Genomic DNA, 16678 nt, shown 5'->3' on the forward strand with positions numbered 1-16678 from the left:
GAAGTCTTAGGGCACTGACAGATGTTACTATTTCTGGGCACTTCTTATAAGAAGTGCTGGATGCTATCAAAAAAATGCCTCCTCATCTTATTATGGGAAACAGAGTTTACATAACTGCCTGGGAGCAGGATATCATATGTATATGATAATCATTCAAGGTGGTGCTAGAAGAACTCCTGGAAACATTTTTCAGCATTGTGTCTAGAAGTTGATAAAGGAATTATCGTCACTGGAATGATATCTGAGTGCTCTGTTGATGATGACTCTAGACTTAGCTCCAGGGCATGGCCATTTGTGTTATTTTCTTTGCTTCAAGGTCCCTGATTTCCATCTCTGGAAATAAGAACCCAACATTTCTTTCCCTGTAGTCTATTTCAATTAGAACCTTTCTACATACAATCTCATAATACTTATTATTGCTATTAATAATACTAGTAATGAGTGAAAGAGTCAACAGTATGTGACTGGAAATTTTCTAAGGGATTTTCATGTAATAGAGTATATTAATTGGGGCCAAGCTAAGCTATTAAAACAAAAGAACTCAAATTATAGTAGCATAAAGACAATGAGTTTACTTTTCTCTTGTGTAACAGTCACAGTATGAGTGTTCCCCCTCTCAGGAACATTTCTGATATTCATGATTATTCAGAAATTCAGCTTCCTTTGAAGCCATTGTTCCACCACCATTGAGAGAATTGCCATCCTCTGCATGATGGAGGCTTCATTGCCACTCTCTCGTGACAACTGGAGGACGTGTGGGTGGAGGATTTACTCCTGATGTCTCCATTCCCAGACTGGAAATGGCACCTATCACTTCTGCACAAATTCCGTAGGTAGTTACTTGCTTATAAGTAACTGCAAAGGAAGCTGGTGTGAGCCGACTGACTTGGCAGAAATGTGTCTGGCCATAATTGTCATGAAAGAAAGAAAACCAGTTTGGGTGGAAAGCTAGCAGCTCCATTGGCAAATTCACTAGTGGCTTTTCCAATTCCATTACCTGTCATTTTTCTTCCCTTTTCCCAGGCTCAAAATAAAAGTTTTCTAGTCTCTGAGGGAAACCACACTCTCTTCAAATGATAATTATCACAAATACTTTTCTATGGATCCTGTCCTTTGTCTTCCTATTGTGAGGAGAGTATTTGGAAACCAAAATCAGACTTCTGTCTTTTATGTTTTATGTCCTGTGACCTCTTTTATTCTGAATCAGTGTCCTTAGTGCCAGCTTTCTAAATTAAAGGGAGAGTAGTAAGGATAAAAAACCTAAGAGACAAAAATACACAAAAGTTAGTGCTACAAAAGTATTGTCCTGCTATAAAACCCCATGAGTTCCCAATATTAGAGAGGTTGTCCAGTCAACCAGTGACTTTAACCAATAGTGCAGAAAGAGAAGGAAATGATGGGAGAGGGGCTGCCACCAGTAATCATCAAACTACTTCTCTGCAACCCAAGAAAACTGAGTGTCTCGCGTTATGACTCCTACTTCTTTCTTTTTTATTAATTTATCTTTGGCTCGACTGTGCTTACATAGATGGAGTCCTCTTTAATATAACATCAAATTCATAATTCATAAAGAGAATTAACTTTGCATAGGTCTGTGTTCTATGACTAGAAAAATATTAATTAAGACATTCTTAGCACTCTGTGTGAGTTTGTTTCAATGATTGAAAGCATTCGAGTTCAATAATAGGAGAGATCTTGGGGATCTTTCAGCTAAGCTTCATTTTAAACATTGGACCAAATTGTTAAATAGCTTGCACAATTTCACGTACGTAGCGTATTTTCTTCAGGTCAGGACTGAAGCTTGGTCTAGTGACTCATTCTAATATTCATCCTAGTACACCTCACTGCCTTTCCATTCTCTTCCTCTCTTCTTTTTCAATATAATTATCCTTGTCACCACTTTCTAGCCATCTGACATTTTAATTAACTTTTCTAACATCAGAATCTAGAAGCTGATAAGCATTCCATTTTTTTTTTTTTTGTAATTCAGTCTGTTTTAAAGTGGCATTTTCTAAAGTATGTTCAGCTCAACTCTAGCCTTGTAGAAATGTTCCCAGTAAAATACATTTCTGGGAAATTGGTTCAAGAAATGTTGTGCATTATGACTTCTCTGAGATGCATAATATGCAATAGTGCAATAAATGCTCTTTGAAATAAACCTCTGAAATAGGAAATGATTTAACTTTGCTTAAACAATTATTTTTTTCAAATTTGTGTATATAGTCTCTTTCCCTTATCTGCCTATATCACTCAACTGCTTTGTATACTATTTTGGAGAGTTGCCTCTGAGTTATATCCCATTACTCTTAGGAAGTTTCTCAGATTGGAGGAATGATCAGTTTGGAAATAGTGTTTCATACACTGAGACTTCCAGATAAAGTCTGTTGTCAGAATTTAAGAAGTCTGGTCAAGATACTGATCATTGATTTAGTAAAAATTTTTATGATCTCTGACAACTACTTAATCAAAATATCTGGGTTTAGGCCCAGTAATTTTTTTTTTCAAGCTCCTGAGATGATAGTGATTAAGATGTACAGAGGAATGATACTTGGCAATACAGAATTTTCTCTATTTTAATTAGAAATACATTTTTAACCAATACTTCATGTGACTATATGTCTAATTCACAATAATTTTAATATGAATTATGATTCTTTTCAATATAAAGTTCTAAACAAATAATCAGTTATTAGCATATCTATGTCTGTTTATAGGAGACAGAAAAAAGATTTTGTTGTTGTATTTCTTACATAGATAAAAATAATATTTTATTTTTATTCAACATTGAATTTTTTTTTATGCCATTTTAACACACTACTATAAAAATGCAAACACGATTTCCCTGACTCATATTTGTTATGTTTGGATACATTTTCTTAACATGGTCCTTCCACGATCTGATGAGTGTCTCCCTCCCTAACTCTTTCTTTTGTCCCATCCTTCTTTAATGTCAGCACTTCAGTAACGTGGTTTTTTTTTTTTTCAGTTTTTCTAAAGTTTCTTCAGTTCTTTCTCTTTTATTTGACTTCAGTCCTTACCCTTAATTGAACAAGTAGTAACAATGAGTTAAATCTACATATTTTATATGATACACCAAAAATATATATCAACATACATACTTAGAGATAAACAACAAAGCAAAAATGAAATAACTTGTATGTAAATATAATTTCTTTTAAAATTTAGCATATTTATGCATCGATTGATAACAATGTTAAAAGTTTATGTGATATTTGAATAAAGCAGGCTTTGGTATTCAGTTTTTAATGTCTTAAAGCTGGGAATATTTTAATGTGATTTTGTATTTTCCTTCAGGCATCTTCTGTTGGTTTATCTGCTCATGTTGAAAAGTGGATTTGAAATAAGAAATGTTGCCACAGCATATGCTCAAGATTTCAACCACATGTATCTTTATTTTCCCTTAAAGCATCTATCGTATAAATAAAATCTGTGATAAAGCTAGAAAAAAGATTAAATAAACAATGAACATTGAGATTTTGTTGTTTGCATTTGGAAATGTTATTTAGATCAAATAGATCAAATAGAATTAATACTTTTCATCTTTCAAATCAAATTAAGGCTGAAAAACTGTGATGCTAGTGATTACCTTCCTCTATGTGTTTCTAGATAAAAGTTGTTTTATGAGGCATATTTGCATACTTACCATATCTTTTAAGGAATATGTTAAGGTTAACTTATCTAAAACTTGTCCAATGTGTGATATCTTAGAAAATTTTAAAGGGCAACAAAGTTAATGAAAAATATTTCATTTATTCAAATGTCACTTCAGAGTGCATACAATATCTGAAATTATGAAACTGGTTTACTAAGAATCTGTAGCTGAAGATGCTTTAAAATTAAAGGATGATTTGAGTAAAGCTTCAAGCACAAACATTAAATTACCTGAGCAGCTTTTGTCCACCATCATTTTCAATTTAAGAAAGAAACCTGTCATTGAGGACTCATAACCCTATCATTCAATCATCTCCTCATCTGTAATAACCTCAGGAGTGAAATCAAATGTCAGTTACAGAGTTAGGCACAATTCAAAAGATATTTCTCTTGAAAACAGCATAGAAACTCTTACCAAGACCATTTTTGACAGAGGCTTAATTATGATTCAAATTTTTCTGTTATGTTTCAAATTAAAAATGGTTCTCAATTTCACTTTCCTCATCAAAATAATTTCTTCTTACCCCTCCATCTAAACACTTCTTTACAACCTATAGGAGGCAGCTCATTGTTACCTCCTAGTATCTTTATCTATTTCAGCCCTTTTCGACTCACTGTCCTCTTAATTCTTATAGCACAGTAGCTCATGTTGCATACAAAGTACATTCAGCTCTTAAAACTTTCCTTTGTTTCATGTTCTTTGTCTTCTATCTCCAATTATTGAGGAGGAATTTTAATGACAGCAATTGTGTCTCTGATCCTTCTCCAATCCTAAAGCTATCTAATAGAATTAAATAAGTGGCAGACACCTAGCATGATGACTGGGAGAGTAATTTGAAAAACACTTTTATGGGGAACATCTGAAAAATAACTATTGGTTGCAATAAACCTAGTTGCCTTTTATATGCTTGAAAATTCAAGGTGATTTTTTTCATCCTTTTTCTACTTTTGTAACTATCAATTTTTCTATTTACCTTTATCTTGCCTATGGCATCCCTGCAATTTAGACTGATATGTATCCATTTGATCAAGGCTAATATATACTTCAAATTGGGTAAATCTGTCAATGGGTTTATACTTCAAATTGGGTAAATCTATCAATGGGACATATTTATGTTATCCATGTTATGAAGCGAAAGTAAATGATACAAAAAACAGCCATTGTTATTATCTTTTTTAACATTTTTTATTGATTTATAATCATTTTGCAATCATTATTATTATTTTAATCACTCTTTTTGCGTTGTGCTCTTTTCTCCCAAATGACTTCATGTATTAATATATTATGCCAGTCAGGCTGTATTTGTTAAGAAGTAGATAATTAACTCTCTTTTAGTATTGTTATCACTCTGAACTAATGTAAATTTAGACCAGTGCAAAATAATGTGGTATTTAAGTAGCATCCACTTGATTAAATATGTCTGTTAAGGTCAATAAAATGGTGCATGTAGTTCATTTATTTTTGTGATTTCTGGGAATTCTGTGACCATAGAGTCAGCAATCACTGTGGAGCCTTCATAGGAGTTTTTTGTTCTCTTTGGTTTGTTTTGAATATATGCTGTGATTTAATTTAGCTACCTTTGATAGTTACAACCTGGAAATATACTTCACAATCTTGATTTAATTTCAAATAAACAAATATATGTGTATCTGTATTTTCAGGGAGTGAGCAGGAAAAAAAGATTCAAACTTGAATAGTTGCAAATGAAATTGGTTTCTATTTCCTAGGAGTTTTATAAGTAATAGTCTTAGCTGTATATAATAAACCAGATGCTTCTGAGAAGGAGTGTTATTTTTTGGAAATAAGTGATTGGGGAGGCATCTCTTAGGTCACTAGAGTACTTTTTCATGCAATATAATAATAATACTAAATGAGTGTACTCTCCTGAAGGGTGGATGTGATTTCTTAAACATTGAACTTTCTATGGTATCCATTATATATATATATGTAAGCTGGGTAGTTGTTTCCTACTATGATTTGAAGGTTTCAAATAAATATATAACTCTATGTTTTATGTAGGTCACATGCTATTGATAGTATGATATTGACTAGGAGTGCCTGGAGGCGCTCACCAGGGGCCTTTACTAGCTGTGGTAAGTCCAAAAGCCCCATGGACATTTCCCTCCCTGGAGCCAATGCTGTGGCTGGGCCAGCCCTTGTGGCTCTTATTATGACTGCAAGATGTACCTTAGCAACCATCAGTTAGGGGACATGGGAAAAATAAGGTTTATCATTCACAAGTCCTGGAGGGTACACAGATACCTGGAGCCACAGAGTGAGGTCACAGATAGAAAGAGAAGGAGATTGAGTGAAGACATGCCTTTATGGGGTAGAGGGTGGGGTGCCTAGGGTTTCATGGGTTTATTATTTATTAGTGAAATAAAAACATAAGAGCAGGAATTAAAGCACCCGAAGGGAAATACAGGGTCACTACAGAGGTCACTTACCTAGGTCACCCAGTGCTTTCTATAAAGGGAAACTTCATGAGTTGGGTGGCCTGGCTCTTTTTCTAGTTATGTAGCTGGCAATGTGTTTATTCAAGGTGGATGACTTTGAAATGAATGCCTCAGCAATCAAAAGCTTAATGTCAGGCACTTACATTACATATATATACATATACATACATACACATATAAATATACATATACATACACACACACATATATATACATATCCATATATATATAAAGCTAATTGTCAGGCACTTACCCTATCTGCTTTTTGGTGCCCAAAATTCTCTTAGCAAAATATAACTGCCTTCACACTCTGTAAAGATATGGTTTTTTAATCTAAATATCTTTTTAACAGATAATATATTGAAAATGTATGACCAGGGTAAATGGTATATCAAATGGGTTGAAGAGCATATTTTCATAGTAGAGGGAGTGGGGAAGGAAGAGATGGAAAGAGAATAAGAGGCTCGAATTCCTGAAGGACAGACTAAAGGAGACCCATGAAAAGAAGAACATGATTTTAAAGAAGTTGAATTCATTAAAGATGTATTATGCCAGTTTTAAAATGTTATCTTTGGTAGAGGAAGTAATGTAACTAAGGTTTAGAGAAATAATAAAAATGATTTAAAATCTTTCAGAGAATTGATAAAGCTAATCATCCTTTTTATTGCTATAGTTGTCTGTTTTAGTGCTGACTACATGCCAGGACTATGCTTTGTGTTTTAAATAAATTATGTAATTAAATCCTATGTCATTCCTGGCTATAAGTCTCATTACTATTTTTACTACATAGATAAACATATTGGCCCTTAGAGTTCTCAGGAAAAGTATTATTAGATTATTATTTAGTAAATGGCATAGCAGAAATGCAAGTTTATACTCTTTACAAGTAAGCACTTTTTCAGAATTGTTTTTAATAGGACATTTAGAAAGAAAATTTAGGAAAATTTATAAAAAGAGATAATGTAAAACCCTTCCAAAATCTTTATTGAGTAACAAAAGTGGAGGGAAGACGATCACTAAATATTCTTCTGGGGAACGTGAAGTATCATCGTGTTGCTCCCTCAGTAAGTTCCAAATCACCTATTGACTTGGAGACTTTTAGAAGCTAAATATGCATAGTCCTGCACTGGGTTGCCGGCGATGAAGCTCTTCTTAGATCCTGCTGTTCTATGTATTTGAAGAGACAGGGACTGCTTCCTAGAAAGGAAATCCAAGTCATTATTAGAGGTCATGCTTTTCTGTAAGACACCACAAGAAACTGTTAAGTTTCTTGGCGGGAAAAGAATGCAAATAGAAGTGTTCTGGAGAAATCAAACACAAATATGTTATTACCACATTGCTGTCAGGTAAAAGCTAGAGTCCTAAAATCCTTTCCCAACTAAGATAAAATGGCAGCTGGAAAGCTGAAATCTATTCCAATTTAAGACCAAACCTGAAGAAATCCTTTAACCTCCCATTCCAGATCTTCCAGGAAATGGAGCTGTGATTGTGTTGAAATGACTCAGTGTCCAAAAAGCAAGTTGAGTAGAGGAGTAGAACTTAGATTTGTCTTTTGCCTCTTCCTCTGTGAAGGATTAGTCTAATTTTTTGATCAACATGCATGGGTTGGGTTTCCTTGGAAACAGACTTTGAAACTAATATTTGCATGAAGGATGTTACTTGGAGAGGGATTTGGGAACAAAACACTTGTGAGGAAGCGAGGAAAGGAGGACTGTACAGATGGAGAAGTTGAAAGTAAGTTAGGATGCCCCTTCAGAGATGTGTAAAAGGGAAACCTGGCTAATGAGCCTTTGACTTGAATTGGCCAATCATTGGATACAGGCCATATGGGAGAGGAGGAGAGGAAGTCATCTTGAACAAGGCAGCTTCCTCTTACAGAGGAGCCTCTTCAGGGAATCTCAGCTGTGAGCTATCAGCAGACAACACTTCAGCACCTGAGGAAATTAGTTCTGAAAGGGGATTGGCGTGGTCCACCTAAGTAGCCACACCAGTGAAGGACTACCAGATATACGTGTGTGTGTGTGTGTGTTTGTGTGTGTGTGTGTGTTTGGGAGGGAGTTGAACAAATATAATAATACCTATTGGAGGTCCTTCCATTATACAAAAAAAAACCCTGCTTTTGATCTCATAGTCGAGTTGATTTAGGCTGAAAAGATGACACTCATAAAGGTAAAAGTAATTTACACTGCATGTGGTTACTCAAGAAACATTGAAAAATCAAACCTTTGAGTTTGCACCAAAATAGCTTAGTATTGCCAAATAATGGGGTCTGTGGATTATTTGTAATCATAGGTCCCTTGACTATCTCTGCAGTTCTAATTTCCCTGAGGTGAATTCTTCCAAATCTGCTAAAGTTCAGGTTGTGCAAAGTGTGCTGGCTGCCTCGAGGCAAAGAGTGGAAGAGTTGAACTGAATATTAAAATGTCTGCAGTAGTCAGTTTTGCTGCTTATCAGTCACTCTTGGAATAAAAAGGTGGAAAACAACGGTTGCTGAGGCTCAGCAGTTAAACTGAGGTATCAGCCATGTTCTGATGTGGACAAAGTTACATTCTGGGATTTGGGTAGATAAGCTAATTAATGGCTGTCCTAAAGCATCTCCATTCTTTCCTGCCCCAAGGGCTTTCACATCTTCAACTTACCTTTTCAGGAATTTCTATGAAATAAACTTAATTCCAAATGTAGAACATTGTATCTATCATTGGCTGCAGACCAAAGGGACTTTGTTTTTTAATGTTTCATCTATCTTGCACACATCTGTTTATAGAACTCAGACCAACATACCTATACTCAGAATTTTTTTCAGGAATGACTAGTTTTATCTCCTCATATTACAATGACAGATCCCCCATAGTCTTTAAACATATCCATTAGTATCAATGAGATCACAATGGCCAGCATAGTTAATTTACATTGCCATTTCTGCTTGTTGGAATATTCCATCCATGAATTTATAGTAAATATATGAACCATACTTTTTAAAAGTCATATATGTTACTCTGTACTAAAGTGTATCTGTAATATCCATGTCAGCACTGGGAAGTAGAATATCTTGGACAGAAGAAACACAATAATTATGGAAGAAATAACACTGCATCAAAAGTTTCAAGAGAAAATAGAATGGGTCATACAGTAAATTTTCTGTACAAATGCAAGCTTTTCCCATCCAGTAAATTAAGAGAGATACCTAGCTCTGCCTATCTGTTGATGAGGAATAATCAAATATTTTATAATTGTAAAATACTTTAAATATTTGGATAGATACATAACAAAAAGCATTTTGCCCTCTATGTATATCCCCATCACTTTAAAACTGGATGGTACAGAGGTCTCATTGAATCTTGCAACTAGCGATTTGTTAGACCCCACATTAGTACTCACTGCTGTTGTTCTGCATTTAATTCTCTTTAAGGAGGTATTTGTGACAGCTTAGGGTTTTCCTAGCTGTTAAATCAATTCAAAAAGGTTAGCATTGCAGTCACATGGAAACAATAACTTCAGAGGAACATGATCATAGACAATGGCACTCTCAAATTGTAAATCATACAAATAGATCCCCAGGAATACACAGACACCCTGGGGAGGCCAAAAGAAAGAGAAGACACTGGAGGCCAATTGTGATGGCCAAGGAGACTTACAATGTAGTTGACACTAAATTCGAAGACATTGTTAGCATATATGTGTGTGTATATATTTTTTCAAAAAAATTTTAGTTAAAATAATGTTTTAGTATTTTTTAAAGTATTGGTGAAGTATCTTAGAATTGAAAATATAAAAATATTAAAATGAGAAATAAAAATTAGATACTAAAATAGGCTCTATATTGAGGTCAACTAAAATGGAGAACTCAAATAATTTGACAATGAATAAAATAAAATATAAAACAATCTACAAAATTATAATTCCACAGTATAATTCTTGATATAGTCAATGGAATATAGTAATTGAGAGACTTTAATAAAGAATATCTATGTTAATTTTAAAAAATAATTTTCCTTCAGGATGGGTTAAAAATTACTTTAAAAATTACCATTTTCCATTCACAGACATGGCTCCATTGGCATAGTATTTCCTTAAGGATAAACATCAAATATTAAGTATAACTGTATTTTTAGGTATTTGTTGCAGTATCAATTTCATATTATATATTTGGATGAAAAGTACTTTAGGTTCTTTAAATGGTGCCAGAAACCCCAAGGAAAATAAAGAAGATCTGTGTTCTATACATTTGTACATATTCATTCATCTGGTGTCATACAATAATCATCCAGATATTTTCTGATATTTTCAATAGACACATTTTGTTAATGCAAACACTGTCTTAATATTATTTTAATAATACCTTGAAGAAGGCATAAGTTAAAAGGAAAGAAAATATGCATATATATACTTTATAGATTTGGCTTCCCAAACCATTATTTTTTCACAGAGAAAAAGGCATTTTACAATCTTTTATGCTTTACTTAGAGTGTAAATGTAACATACACATAAAATTCTAAAAAAACAGAGAGGATTTGGAAAAATATACATACATTCATCTAATTATGCCATTTCAAAAGTCTATCACACTGATCTTCCTACTATCTTGTAGAGAAAACTTACATTTGTCATATGTTGGGATGGGCTACGGACAAAGGCTTCAATCATGCAGAAAGCTGTTTTCAAATTTCCATTAAAAAAAAGCAAGCACCATTTACATGATAAATTACTCCCAGACAAGAATCTTAGCTGACTACCCGAGTGCTTGATTCTGTTATCACTGATTTGTCCTTCAGTCTTCAACAGAATGAAAATGAAGGACTTATAACTAATTGTGCCAGGAAACAGAGCTAATTTCCTCATACTGCCAAAAAAAAATGCATTGTAAGCCATTAAACTTGAGTGTGAGTAATATCATGTGCAATAACGAAGTATTATTAATGTCTTTACTGTCTTACAAAGTGTCTTGATTGCTATTCTTACGTAAATTTGCTTCTGAAAAGTTCTACAGATTTTCCTAAAGAACAATGAAAACCATAGGTTTCAGTTAATAATGAAGTTTAAAATTTTCTGAAAGAACTTTAAAATTTTTTCACTTCAAGTTGGAAATGAAAAACTTTTCTGTATAGGATAAACAGTTTATCAGCATCAATTATAATCCTTCATTTGAAGATATATTTTTAAACTTTTAACTATAATCACTTTCTCTCTCCACTTGTTTAACCTGATTAATCATCAGTGAAATGAAAATTGAAACCACAATGTGAATCTATTTTGTATGTGCCCAATTGGAAAAGACTGAAAATTAAGTAAAAACAATGTACTGTGAGTAATATCCCACTGTTAGTGGGAGAAACCATTTTAAAAAATATTTTGATACTGTAGAACCAAGCTAAAATGGAGTCACTTATTTTTAAAATCTTAATAGTATATTTTATTTATGACCCTATATATCCAAAATATTAGTATGTCAATATTTAATTAAGTAAAATATTAATAAAATTTTTTTGTATTAAGTCTTCTAAATCTAGTAAATGTTTTATACTTACAGCACATCTTACTTTGTACTTGACCCCATTTTGAGTGCTCAGTAGGGACACATAGCTATTGTCCATTATGTTGAAAGGCACAGTCCTAGACATTAACAACTGTGATAATAATTAGCCATACAGATTTAACACTAAAGTAGAGAGTAAGAAACTAAGCTTTTTAAAAAATCCAGGTAAGAACAATGATTTGCCCTGTATTTCTGTGGGTGTTCATTTATGAGGCAATTGACTCTGGTTGGAAATCCAAGCTAAGGTCAAGCAAAAAGGTAACTAATTAGTCTCAATGAAAAATTAGCCTGGATCAGCAATTATTGATTATGTTGTGACAGATACACAGTAGATATATCGTATGCTGTTCTTTGATTGGGATCATAGAACTTTTTTTTTTATTTTTGTTTTCTTATTGAAATGTAGTTGATTTACAATGTTAGTTCCAGGTATACAGCAAAGCAATTCAGTTATACATATACTTTTTTTTTTTTCAGATTATTGTCCTAAAATGGAGTCACTTATGTCAGGGACTAAATGGAGACAGTCAATGAAGGCACATAAAGGAAACTTGACCTAAATTTACAGGTGTTTACTCCTCTTCTCAGAAATCAGTAGAGGAACTCAGCCACTCCCCAAAGTCCAAGTCTGTTGTTCAGGGCATCTCTGAACTTCCTTGTTCTCCTGACTCAGCTACCCTGATCCAAGTAGGTAAGAAGACTACTAGATAACCAATTACCTGAAAAAGCCAAATGACTTCTGCATTTACTCCATAAAAATCCCTTAGTCCGTGAGCAACTCAGAACTCATTGCTCTTACAGCCTTGAGTTTCCCGGCTTGCAGATCAAAACCCTTGCTGTAAAGTCATCTTTCTGCTTTGTTTTATTCCATGTACAGAGTTTGACAGCATTAACTCAGGCAGTTAAGTGTGACCTAACTATAATTATCCCCTGAGGAAGACACCCTGAAGAATCTCTTTGGTATATGCAGAGAGGGACTTGGGAATATAAAGTTTTCTTTTGTTTGTTTGTTTAAATTAGGCTATGGCTACAGAGTTTTTTGGTTGATTTTCCTTTAAACTGGCCAGATAATTTTCACACATGTGTTATATACATAATGCATGTAACAACAACAATGGAACATTTATTTTCCTTTATTTTCCTTTTCCCTTTTATGTTAAGCTAGAAAGCTGATTTACTGGAATTCCTCCAGTGAAAACCAGGGTAAATTGGTCAGCTGGAATTCTCTCATCTATAGCAGTGTCTTGATTAGGAAGGAGTGAGGCAAGACAGTATTCACCATATTTTAAAGTAGTAAAGAATAACCATTTTTATTTATAAAATACTACGTGATTTATATGTTGAATATATTTGACCTATTTACTACTTATGCAAGCATATTTGAAATTTTATTAACACACTGTATGATCAGGCCACTCATGATGGCTGTTCTCTTGTGCTCTGTCCAGCCCCTGCTTGACCAGTGCCTGCTTCACCTGTACTCTACCCACATGATTGACCTTCTGACATACTTGCCCCAGGCCCCAGCTGGTGATTGATCTAATCCAAGGGCGTGAAGGGTGTGCTTCTCTGCTGGTTTCCTTGGGAACCAATGAGCCAACCTGACATCAATTCTCCTTATAACTGCTAACTTCCCTCTTCCCCTGGGAGCAAAGCCTGCCACCACGTCCAGCCTGCCATCCACAGCACACAGTGGGGAGTTGCTCCAGGACCTTGCTTCAGACACGTAAGTTCCCCCGTGTCCACTAAACCACTGATGTCTCTGTCAGTGACTCCGGGCTCTTTCTTTGGTCTTGAAGCTAGGTGAGTACAGGCTTACAGGCCTGCAGGGTACAGCCTCACACACACTAAAAAAGAAGTTTGAGTAAAGAAGTTTGCCTACTTACCATTTCTATATCTTAATTTTATATCTATTATACCCAGTACAACCTTCCTTCATGATTGTTTGTCTGGAGGTTAAAGTGAAATGGCATAGCCCCTGAAATGCATACTGGTAAAAATTTATTTTCCATACTCTTTTTCAGCTAAGTTAATGTGTCTACAGAGATCTCCTTTATAAGGAAACAAACTCAAAGATGTCTTATTTAATTATGTTGTATCTCAACCTCCCTTCAGATTTATCTACTGCAAAATACACCTATAATCTATTCAGTAAAGTTTATCTCATTTACATAGGTAAGTAACACCAACTTTGCTTATATAAATTTCCATTTATCATCTGTACAGTTTGTCTTCTGATACACATCCACACTGTGGTGACAGCCCATGTTCTTAAGGAGTTGGGACATCAAATCTCCTTATCCCTGAAGACTTTGGGTGAAGGGAGGGAGGATTCCCTGGAATACCGTTCCCCTGGTTTCTAAGCGATCTGTTACGCACAGGAGAAATCTTCCTCATATCTTTCCTGGGTATTATATATCTGATAAATAGCTGTACACTTCTCAGTATTACTTTTTCAGCCATTGACTTGTTACTTTTACCAATATTTATTGGCTTTGCCTGTGTGACTTCTGTGTATATTCTTCCCTACGTTCTTTTCCTTCTTTCCTTCTTTACTTTATTTTTTACTGTAACTCTGTTTTTCTATTGGATTAGATTAATTGTTTTCATACTTTTTTCTTTGTATATTTGTTATTTTATTACTTTGGGTTCTCCAGAGAAACAGAACACTCCCTCTCTCTATATATATACATATATATATATATATATATATAAAATTTTAATATATATATATAATTTTATAACAATAATAACAATAAATTCTATATATATAATTTTATATATATATACACACACACATATATATATAATTACTATATACTATAAGGAATTGGCTGATGGGATTATGGAGGTTTAGAAGATCTTCAGTTGGCAAGCTGGAGACCTGGGAGAGACAATGGTGTAGTTCAGTCAAGAGTCTGAGTCTGAGTCTGAAGGCGGAAGACAGATGTTCAGCTAGAAGACGATTAGACAGACAGAAATCATTCTTTCTTGCTCAGACCTTTATTCAGGACTTCAACAGGTTGAATGAGGCCCACCCACAGTGGGGAGAACAATCTGCTTTACATAGTCAAATTGCTTATTTAAATAATAATTTATTCACATGACAATTATTCAAATGTTATTTCCAGTTGCTTATTCAAATGTTAATCTCCTCCAGAAGCACATTCACAGACATACCGAGAAATAAATTTTAACCAAATATCTGAGCACCCAGTGACCCAGTTAATTTGACACCTAAAATTACCAAGATAGCTATAACATCTGACTCATAAAAGCTGAAATACTTTTCTTGCTCTTTTTCAGCTTTTAACTTTTAGCTTTTAACTCGATGTTGCTTTTTTGCCCAAAAGTAATTTTTTTAATCTAATAAAATATGTCAAATATTACTTTACAACTTCTCTAATTGCTTCCCTTGCCTAAGAATATCATAAATTCTAACTTTGGTTTTGGATTAGCTCTGCATATTCTGTCAGTGCAATTACGTACCAATAAACCAGAGTTATAATTTGGAATTCATCAAACTGCATGCACATGTTTTTTCTTATTCCCCAATACCTTTACTTTCTTGTTATTTTTCATCCTATTAAGGTGAAAATGGATATTTTTCAACATTTTGAGCAATATTTAAGGCTAACATGGGATTTTGAGAAATAGGTATTCAAAAAATTGGAGAACTTGACTTTTACATGTAAAATTAAAATATAGGCTTTTACTGTATTTGCAACTGAAGAATAGTGTTGAATAAATGCTTCCTAACTGGTGATTTATGAATACCCTGGGGCTTGTAATGATTTGAAGATATGCCACAGGCCAATTACTGTTCATACTCTCATGGCACTCACCAAGCTACAGTAAACACAGGTTACTGTAATATCTTTCCAGTAAATGAAGTCCTGATAAATTCTAGTAACATTCTCTTTTCCAAATAGCTTGCATTATTATTATATGTGTAAAATATAAACAATTGAAATCAGATTTACTTTGCAGTCTGTCCTTTTTAATAAATCCAGAATAAAAGCTACAGCCAAACTAGACATATAAACATGTCAATATTTTAATATATATTTAGAGCTTGCAAAACAGCGGGTTTTTTTTAATAAAAATATATAGGAAAAGTCCTTAACACTTTGACCACTGACATTCAAAATAAATCAGATATTCTCCTTATTTTTCCTGGCTACAACAATAGAGCTTTCTTCTCCATTGTTCAGCCCAAGTCCTTATCCTATGTGCTCAGGAAAAGACAACTATAAAGAAAAACTTGGGTCTTTGCATTGTTTGGCTATGGTTACTATATTACTGAAAGGGAACTAGGAATGTAGTTATGAATTATTTTTTCTGAAGAATAGCTGTTTATTATTTCTCTCTGTGTGATTTTTCCGTAAGGGCTCACTGCATTGCCTAATAAATTAAGAGATAATTCAGCTGTAGAACTTGCATATTAATGAAACTCCATACCCTTCTCATTTTGTTTCTTATTAAATAACTTTACAACACTTATGATTACTTTAAGAAAAAGTGTCCAGATACGTGATTCTATTCATTGCTTTTCTGTCTTTGATCTTTGGGCTGTTACAAATAATCATGTGGCAATGAACATCCATATACAGATCTTTGGGTGTACAAATCTTCATAGTTATCTTAAATATATACCTAGAAGTACAACTGCTTGCTGATATGTCAAATCTATGTTTAATATTTTAAGAAGTTGTCAACATACTACACCATATTATATACCTATCAATAATATATGAATATTCTAGTTTAACCATATACTTGTCTGTACTTGTTATTGTCTTACTTTTCAAAAATTTTATTTGTAAGTAAAAATTTAACTTCACAGCAAAATTGAGAAGGTGCAGAGATTTGCCAGGTATCCTTTCCTTCACACATGCATAGCCTCTCCCACTATCAACATCACACAGTAGAGTGGAACATTTGGTGCAACTGGTGAACTTAAACTGACAGATGATTAGCACCCAAAGTCCATAGTTTACACTAGGATTCACTCTT

Source organism: Camelus dromedarius, chromosome 1 (assembly GCF_036321535.1).
Source record: "Camelus dromedarius isolate mCamDro1 chromosome 1, mCamDro1.pat, whole genome shotgun sequence".
Taxonomy (NCBI): Eukaryota; Metazoa; Chordata; class Mammalia; order Artiodactyla; family Camelidae; genus Camelus; species Camelus dromedarius.